At 36.0% G+C, this 7,948-nt stretch overlaps 1 long non-coding RNA gene across 3 annotated transcripts in view; it reads right to left on the reverse strand.

Annotated features, from left to right (window-relative positions):
• Positions 1-7,514, reverse strand: part of LOC122063188 — a 17,080-nt gene extending 9,566 nt beyond the window's left edge. The window contains exons 1-5 of one of the 3 annotated variants that reach the window (XR_006135245.1): positions 7,062-7,497; positions 5,206-5,300; positions 3,660-3,707; positions 3,436-3,574; positions 1,449-1,973 (exon numbers count right to left, since the gene is read on the reverse strand). This is a non-coding gene — a long non-coding RNA (uncharacterized LOC122063188). The other 2 variants (XR_006135248.1, XR_006135249.1) reach the window with 2 other exon arrangements.
• Between the last annotated feature and the right edge of the window lie 434 nt (positions 7,515-7,948).

Genomic DNA, 7,948 nt, shown 5'->3' on the forward strand with positions numbered 1-7,948 from the left:
CCTTCATTGTAATGAAAGAAACTTAGTTACGTGTCCATCAATTAGCCCCACAGTTACTATTTTTTGTAAGTTTTAATTGCATTATTATAAATTAAGATGAAGGGGATCTAACCCCACAGTTTTGGGAATTGAAAAAAAAAAAAAAATTCTTCAATAGAGCAGCAGTCTTGTGGTGAGTGAAGATGCAACCCAAGGTGGTGATTCCTATGTTGGGTGGTGGTGAAGCCCCCTTAGGCCTTGGTGGTGAAGCTAGGTCATATTCCTCCTTCCCCTCTTTCTTCTTATTCTTCAAATTTCTCTTTCTCTTCTTCCTACTTTTTTGTCGAGCTTCCAGCATGGAATATCGTACCGTTTCTCTGAGTTTTTATTTTTATTTTTTTTTTGGTTTAATATCCTGTTACCATATCTGTTTGACTAACCCTCACTGCAGGTTCTACTCCTGTTACTCACTCTTTGTTATGCAGGTCCGAGTTTTCTGTGCCACACACCTGCATGTGTGTGTCCTGTTCATATTAGAGTACTGGCATTTCCTTTTCATGCTCCTGTTGAGTGTTCTATCTACTTACTAATTCTGGCTGCAAAAAGTAACTTGTTAATTTGAGTAATCTAGCCTTTGGATAGACACTGATTTCTAGTATGTTGTTCCTTAATGTTAGGGCCCGTTTGATAACGTTTCTGTCGTTTATGTTTCAAGAAACGGCAGACACATAAATTTTCGTTTCTAGAAATAGAAACGAAATTGAAGGTGTTTGATAAGTCATGTTTTTAGAAGTCGATAGTAACCAATGAAAGAATGGCCACAAGTCGTTTCTAGAAACGGCGAAACAAGTTGAACTTGTTTCGCCTAAGTCGTTTCTTGAACCATAAATAAGTAAAAATTTCTATTTCTATTTCTGAAAATAAGTGAAACGGAACAGTTTTATCAAACGTTTTTTACTCCGTTTCTACTGTTTCTGGAAACAGAAACGGCAGAAACGCGTTTCTTGAAACGTTATCAAACGGGCCCTTAGTATTCAGTACTCCTGGTGTTTAAAAACTGATGGTCTTCATACATGCCGATTGGGAGTTTTTTTCTTTGTTACTTTCTGCTTCGGTTATTAGCTAATTTTCTAATTTTGTTAAGTGCTGTTACAGTAGATCCTAATCTTCGATCTATATGATTTTCGGAGGGACTGTTCACCCTAGTGAGTGGATTACATGAACCAAATTTCAGATCCATATGACCATTACATTCTGTTTTATTTGATTTTTACTATTCTACCAGATTGTGTTCTAATAATTCTGTCTTCTCTACCCTTGATCACAAAATTATAAAACTCATGGATATCCTAGGCATCCTATTCTTTCCTACACTATATGAAAATCATGCATGAGAAAGTAGAAACAGAGTAATTTCGATGTGGATAATAGGTAAGTTAATATATTTGGTGGAAAGAGAATAATGTTACCTCGACGGTGAACATGACAAAACAAGATCCAAGCAGCACTATCTTTCTACCGAACTTGCTAACCAATAGCAAGGAGATACAAATACCTAATATGCTTACAAATCCAATAAATACTGTGGACAGTGAGTCTTGCTAGATGATCCTCAAAGCGCGAAGTAGTAGGGGTGCATAAAATGACACCACGTTGACCCCTACTAATTGTTGAAATGCTTGGCTTATAATAGAAATAGCCAATGAGGGATAGCCACCAGGTTTTGACACCTCCATCCATTTGCTATTTTCTTGTGTTTCTTCAGAAGCTTCAAATCTTGTTTGGGTTAGGGCCAAGGACGCAAGAAGAAATATGAAGCTTGGGATGATAGCAATGCCAAGTGAAAATTTCCATTGGAGTTTGTCATTCTTTTCAGCCCACTAATTTACCAGATAAACAAGAAACACTCCAATGGCTATTCCAATTTGAAAAGTATATTTTTCCATCTCTTCGACCTTGCCTTGAGTCGTCTCTGATAAATATAGGGGAATGGCCTGAGAACAATAATATTTGTTAGTTCATTTTTTCATGTGCACACTAGGTTGTGGGATGAAAAATTATATAAATAAAACCTGGGAAAAATTTGGTCATTAACTTGTAAGGCTATAACCAAAAGTTTGAATTTCAAACAGTGAACCTACTTGCTATTTTTGAAATTAAAAGATAAGGGAAATATGGGCTTTAATTTCGAGGTATGATCTTCAAGTACACAGGTGAGAGTGAGTGTACCTGAAAATCACTATTTCTCTCTGTTGTAATGGTATTTTGCTACAATCTTATAACAATGTTCTTGACACTCTTTGGCTCCAAACCCCAATCCTTGATAGCTTGCCTAAAACCAAAGACACGGATCAGCACTTTGTTGGCTTTCATTGTCCATAGTCAGGTGTGATGTGGATCTGAACACCTATCCAGGAGAATCATTACATAACCAAAATGAGATTGTTTTATTAGGAATAAACCTTGGGTTGGGTTCTATTCATATTGGGCCTTTAATAGGCCAACAATATGGGTTGAGGCTAGGCATACGAAATTAGTGAGTTAAGTATATTTATTTCTTTATTTTACACGTTATTAAATGTTTTAGTTAGGTTGGATTAGGATTCTATTACGTTCAACCCTATTTGAGCTAGTTTCCTGTTCAGTTTATGTTAGCTTCTATATGTTCACTTTATGTTAACTTATATATATATATATATATATATTCAATTAGGTTGTTCATAACTCACGTAAAATAGACAAGGCCTGCCTAGACCCCCATTCTCCACCTAGTCACCTAAGCAACAACTTAGTGTCCCAATCTTTCTGAACTTCTCTTGAAAATAAAACTACTTCATTTCCTTCTGCTTTTTTCATCTTGCTGATACATATCACAAACCCTAAATAGGATCTCGACAAATGGAAAAATAGAGCTTTCAAAAAATTCAAAAACCATAGGAGGTTGCATGCCAATAAATAAAAAAATAGACAATTGAAAACGCAAGGATGTCATCAATACATGGGAGTGAATATGATTCAAGTTCACTCCAAAATTTGATGCATAAATGATTCCAATCTTTCCTAGCTATCAGAATTACAACACCCTCCCACATTGCACAATTATGTAAAAAGACCATAGATCACAATCGGGTTGGGTATACCAAAAAACATTTGTTCTCTTCATCAACATACTTAATAAATTGAGTATGATGCAAACACACACTATTGCACTACATTTCAGAACTAGAAATAAAATAGAACTATGTTCCTTCTATAAACATATTGAAAATGAATATATAAGCAAATAAATAATTGGGGGGGAAAAAACACTATACTCCACTATTCCTTGTGAAGTGTATCCCTTCCTATCTACACATAGCAATACATAGGTGGATTCAAATGATAGAGGGTTAGGGAGTCATCGCATTATACAAAATACAAAATAATCCTATGAAGATAATTTTGTTGTGTACTTACCCCATCCAATCTGGTAAATCGCCGATCTCGTTGGTGACTTTCCTCCATAACTTTATATATTTTTGCGGCTCAACTGATAACGTCATCTCTTGCGTCATTTTTCACAGTATTATAGGTAAAGATGCACTTTAAAGATCTCCTGGCAGAAGGCGAAAAAATTTATTTCAATTTTCGCAAAAAAAGTGCCATTCTAGGTATAAGAAAAAGGTTATCAATATCCTTACCTTTTAGTATGAAAAAAGGTTCCATCAAAGTAAAAATGTATTCTTTTTCTACATAATTCAACCAGAAAACGTGTTATACACACAATATGACACAAACATTTAGAAAATAAGAGAGGATTACCAGACTTCAGATAACAACTAGAACATCTGCCAATTACTACAACATTATTCTTCTAACCATTTAGAAAAATCTAACAGTTGTTATATATGGCAAATATGTAGTAGTTTGGAAACACTTTATGATCACATAGACCAAAAAAAAAAGGTCTGGAAAACCTTTCACTTTAGTTAGTCCAATTTATTATTTATGAAGTAAAGGAACAAAATGTCCCTTTTGTTTTACATAATAACTGAACTCTTATGAAAAGAGCATCCTACCAATTGCTACTAAACAGGAAAAGTGAAATGGCAATGTCAAAAAAATAAATTGAAAATGACCACACTAAAATATATAGTGAATTTTACATACTCATTAGTTTTGAATTTTACAGTGAATATGAAAAACGAATCTAACTAAAATGAACCTGAAAGTCTCAAACTACATGATATTTTAAACGAACATGTTATTGCCAACCATTTTATCATGGTGAACAGACAGAAATTTACTCTTAACTAAGTTGGTGATATTAAATATATCCTATAATATTTTAAAGTTCAAATAGGCTATGAACTAGCCATTCAGTGTGTTACAGACAGCATGAGAGGGGTCAGCTGGTTGCTACTTCTAAACCCTTTTTTCCTGCTTTATCTTCTATACTTGTTTGGCTTCACTAATCTCACAGAATTGACCGCACAGGTTATTCACTGGTATGAAGATGTCACATGGCTCCTAGGTATCTGGAATTCCATAAAATAGAGAGATAGAAACAGAAATTACTTTTCCAGGTACGCGATTGGTCAAAATGATATACAGGCCACATGATTACCAGGAAGCCTGACCACAAAACTCCACTTTGATTACAAGAGGCTGGTCATGCAATTCATTAACTGAAATCTGAGACATGCCCCTATGATGACCTGGGAACCTGACCTCAAACCCCTGGAAAAACTCCCAAAACTATCCCTTACATCATGGACTACGTTACGGAACGACAATTAATTAGCGAAAACGATAAACAGGCCACACGCAAAGAATAATCATCTCTTCCAAGAGCATGACATAAATTTATCTCTTCCACGAACTCACCTTTTTGGGCACACTAGTGAAAAACATAAATTCACGTTTCTGGGAACAGAACCGGATTTTTGGCTGTTTGATAAACCATTTTCTTGAAACATTTTTTGCACGCATTGTTGTTTGATAACAGCCATTTCTGGAAACGTTTCTTACAGAAAAAATTGTTTAAAACAGTATAAAACATCATATTTATTTAATTTAAAAGGAAATCATAACCATTTGCAACTCCTAAGACATTGTAGGAAATCCTTAGCTATAATATATCTACCCTACCCCCCCCAACCCCACCTATTATTGTAAATCCAATAGCAACAACACCAACAACAATAATGATGATGTATCAATATTTAGATAACCAAGATTAGTTACCATAAAGAGTGAAATGATGCCCACAAATGATGATGTTCAATCAAATGCCGCCAAGACCAGTACAATTACAGTGGAGAGGCAACCACAAACTGACCCTACAGAAAAAGGCAATTCAGGAAAAAGTAGAAAACAAAATTAATATAGCAAAACAAAAAGCAAGGGCTTGCAACTGCAGATACTAGAGGGCCCCAATAGTTGAACTGAGCATCTTCAATAGTACAAAGGGACTTACTGAGGATGAGAAAAGATCACAAGGGAGGAGCAGCACATCAAACAAAGACATCACAAATATAGAAACTAATACAAGCATCGATTAATGAAGAACCCCTAAAGTCTGAAGGTAGTCATAAGTAGCAAGGGGTGGCTGCAGCCTGCATCAAAGAGCTGCCATGATTTTGCAACTCTAGCATAATATACAGGTTTCCATCCATCAAAAGGAAATTATCATCAATGATGAATGAACAGCCTGTGCAGGAGAATAGGAGTCAAAAGTCCCTGCTTGACTGACTTGTAGCAATTCTTTCTGTGGCCAGTTCCCCTTACAAGCCCATCTTCCTCTTAATAACAAATTGAGATAATGGGTAACGACTACAAAAGAAAATAGGTAGAGTTGAGATTATGGGTAACGACTACTTAAAAAAATAGCACTAATTCACCAGTGCAGCCTAATAGAAAACAATACTAATTAAAACCACAACAGAGAAGCATTACAGATTAAAACTCAAAAAGGGTCACCAATCACCTCTTCTACATCAATGCACTTCAAATAGCCAAAGATCATCTGAAAATTCCACAAAAATTACAGGAAAACAGAGCAAGGCCACTTCGAAACAAGCCATCACATACAAAAGCATATGTACTGGTAAATTGTGCTCAAAATGAATACAAATATGGGGTGAGCTAAAACAAGCCATTAATACAAATATAAACATGAAATAAATTTAGTGATCTATACAATTTCTACTGTAATAAAAGCATATATACTGGTAAATTGTGCTCAAACCCGGATCACATTGATGTATAACATATTATTGATGCTTAAAAGCAAAATTCTTTTTACCTTTCAAAAGTGTTCTATACAATGATAATTCATCAAAAACCTCTTGTGAAGCAGTAGAAGTGTTCCACACGACTAAATCACCCTTTAAGCTAATTGTGCTGCTTCAAGTTCATCAAACATGCCATAACTATCTCAGATATGAACCCCATTTCAAAAATCTGGCCATACATATCAAGATAAATGTGGTCGACCCAACCCTAGAATCATGGTTGTTCTCCTTGTTAAGTTTCAGTAAAACACAATGTCACCCTCAACTGTTAACGGATTGAGGCCTTTTAACAAACAGAATGTAGACTAGATTTTGTTTGGTTCAATTCATGTTTTGCGAAGAACTGAGGATGATGGATGTGGACTGATAAAGCTGTCCATCGAAGAGATTCTTCCTCCTACGAGAAGGAGAGGAAGAAGTAATCGCTACATAAGAAGAAGAAGAAGAAAAGCAACATGCAGGTTAAGCCACAAGGCATCCCAACAAAACATAACCCAAATCAGACGATCATCAACAAAATACACATCCAAAATCAACCAAAGATCACAGTTCCAGACGCTAACAGAAAGAGAAAAACAAAGAAGAAGCTTAAACAAATTAACCGAACAAAGACAACCCCTTTCTGGACATGATCAAAGCCGCATTACAGAATGAACCTCAAAACAGGCAAATTCCACCTCTTCTACATCAATACACTTCAAATAGCCAAAGATCGACTCAATAAGGAGCCAAAAAATGGCGTCCATAATCGAAAATTTGAGAAAATTAATCCTTAAAAATACTACCTAAAAATAACCAAAATCGTACCTGCAGAAGCGAGGAACCAAAACCCTAGTAAAACCTCTCCAATCTGCCGTTTCTCCTCGTCTTCTCTCCCTCTCTCGAGTTGCAGAGGGAAATGGAGTCGTTTGAGGTTGAGAAGAGAAGCGTGTGTTCACAGATCCCAGCTTCTTCCTCGGCTTGTCGCCAAAGAGTAGGGTCTACAGTGGTCGGTGCGAAAGTGCAGCCGGTAGCAGAGCTTTTGAGGGTTTTTGAGAGTTCACTTTCACGAGATGCAGAAGGCTCACGGGATAGCAGGCAAGTTCCAGAAACGACCAAATTCGTCTAGTCCGATTCTAGGGTTTTAAAATCGAAAAAACAGAAGAACATGGGTGTCCAGTGTGCCCTCTTTATTATTATTTTCGTTTTCGGTGTTGATCTCGTAAGTAAGGGCCCGTTTGATAAAGTTTCTGTCGTTTCTGTTTCAAGAAACGGCAGAAACATAAATTTCTGTTTCTAGAAACAGAAACGAAATTGAAGGTGTTTGATAAGTCATGTTTTTAGAAGTCGATAGTAACCAATGAAAGAATGGCCACAAGTTGTTTCTAGAAACAGCAAAACAAGTTGAACTTGTTTCGCCTAAGTCGTTTCTTGAATCATAAATAAGTAAAAATTTCTATTTCTATTTCTGAAAATAAGTGAAACGGAACAGTTTTATCAAACGCATTTTACTTCGTTTCTACTGTTTCTGGAAACAAAAACGGCAGAAACGCGTTTCTTGAAACGTTATCAAACGGACCCTAAATTACTGATGGAAGACTTCGACCAAAAAAAACTAATTGACGACTCACGACTCACGACTCACGACTCACGAGGCATGCCCACCCTCACAAGGCAGTCCTTGTCCTATTATATTATATCTACTTAATTATAAT

This window comes from Macadamia integrifolia, chromosome 2, assembly GCF_013358625.1.
Source record: "Macadamia integrifolia cultivar HAES 741 chromosome 2, SCU_Mint_v3, whole genome shotgun sequence".
NCBI lineage: Eukaryota > Viridiplantae > Streptophyta > Magnoliopsida > Proteales > Proteaceae > Macadamia > Macadamia integrifolia.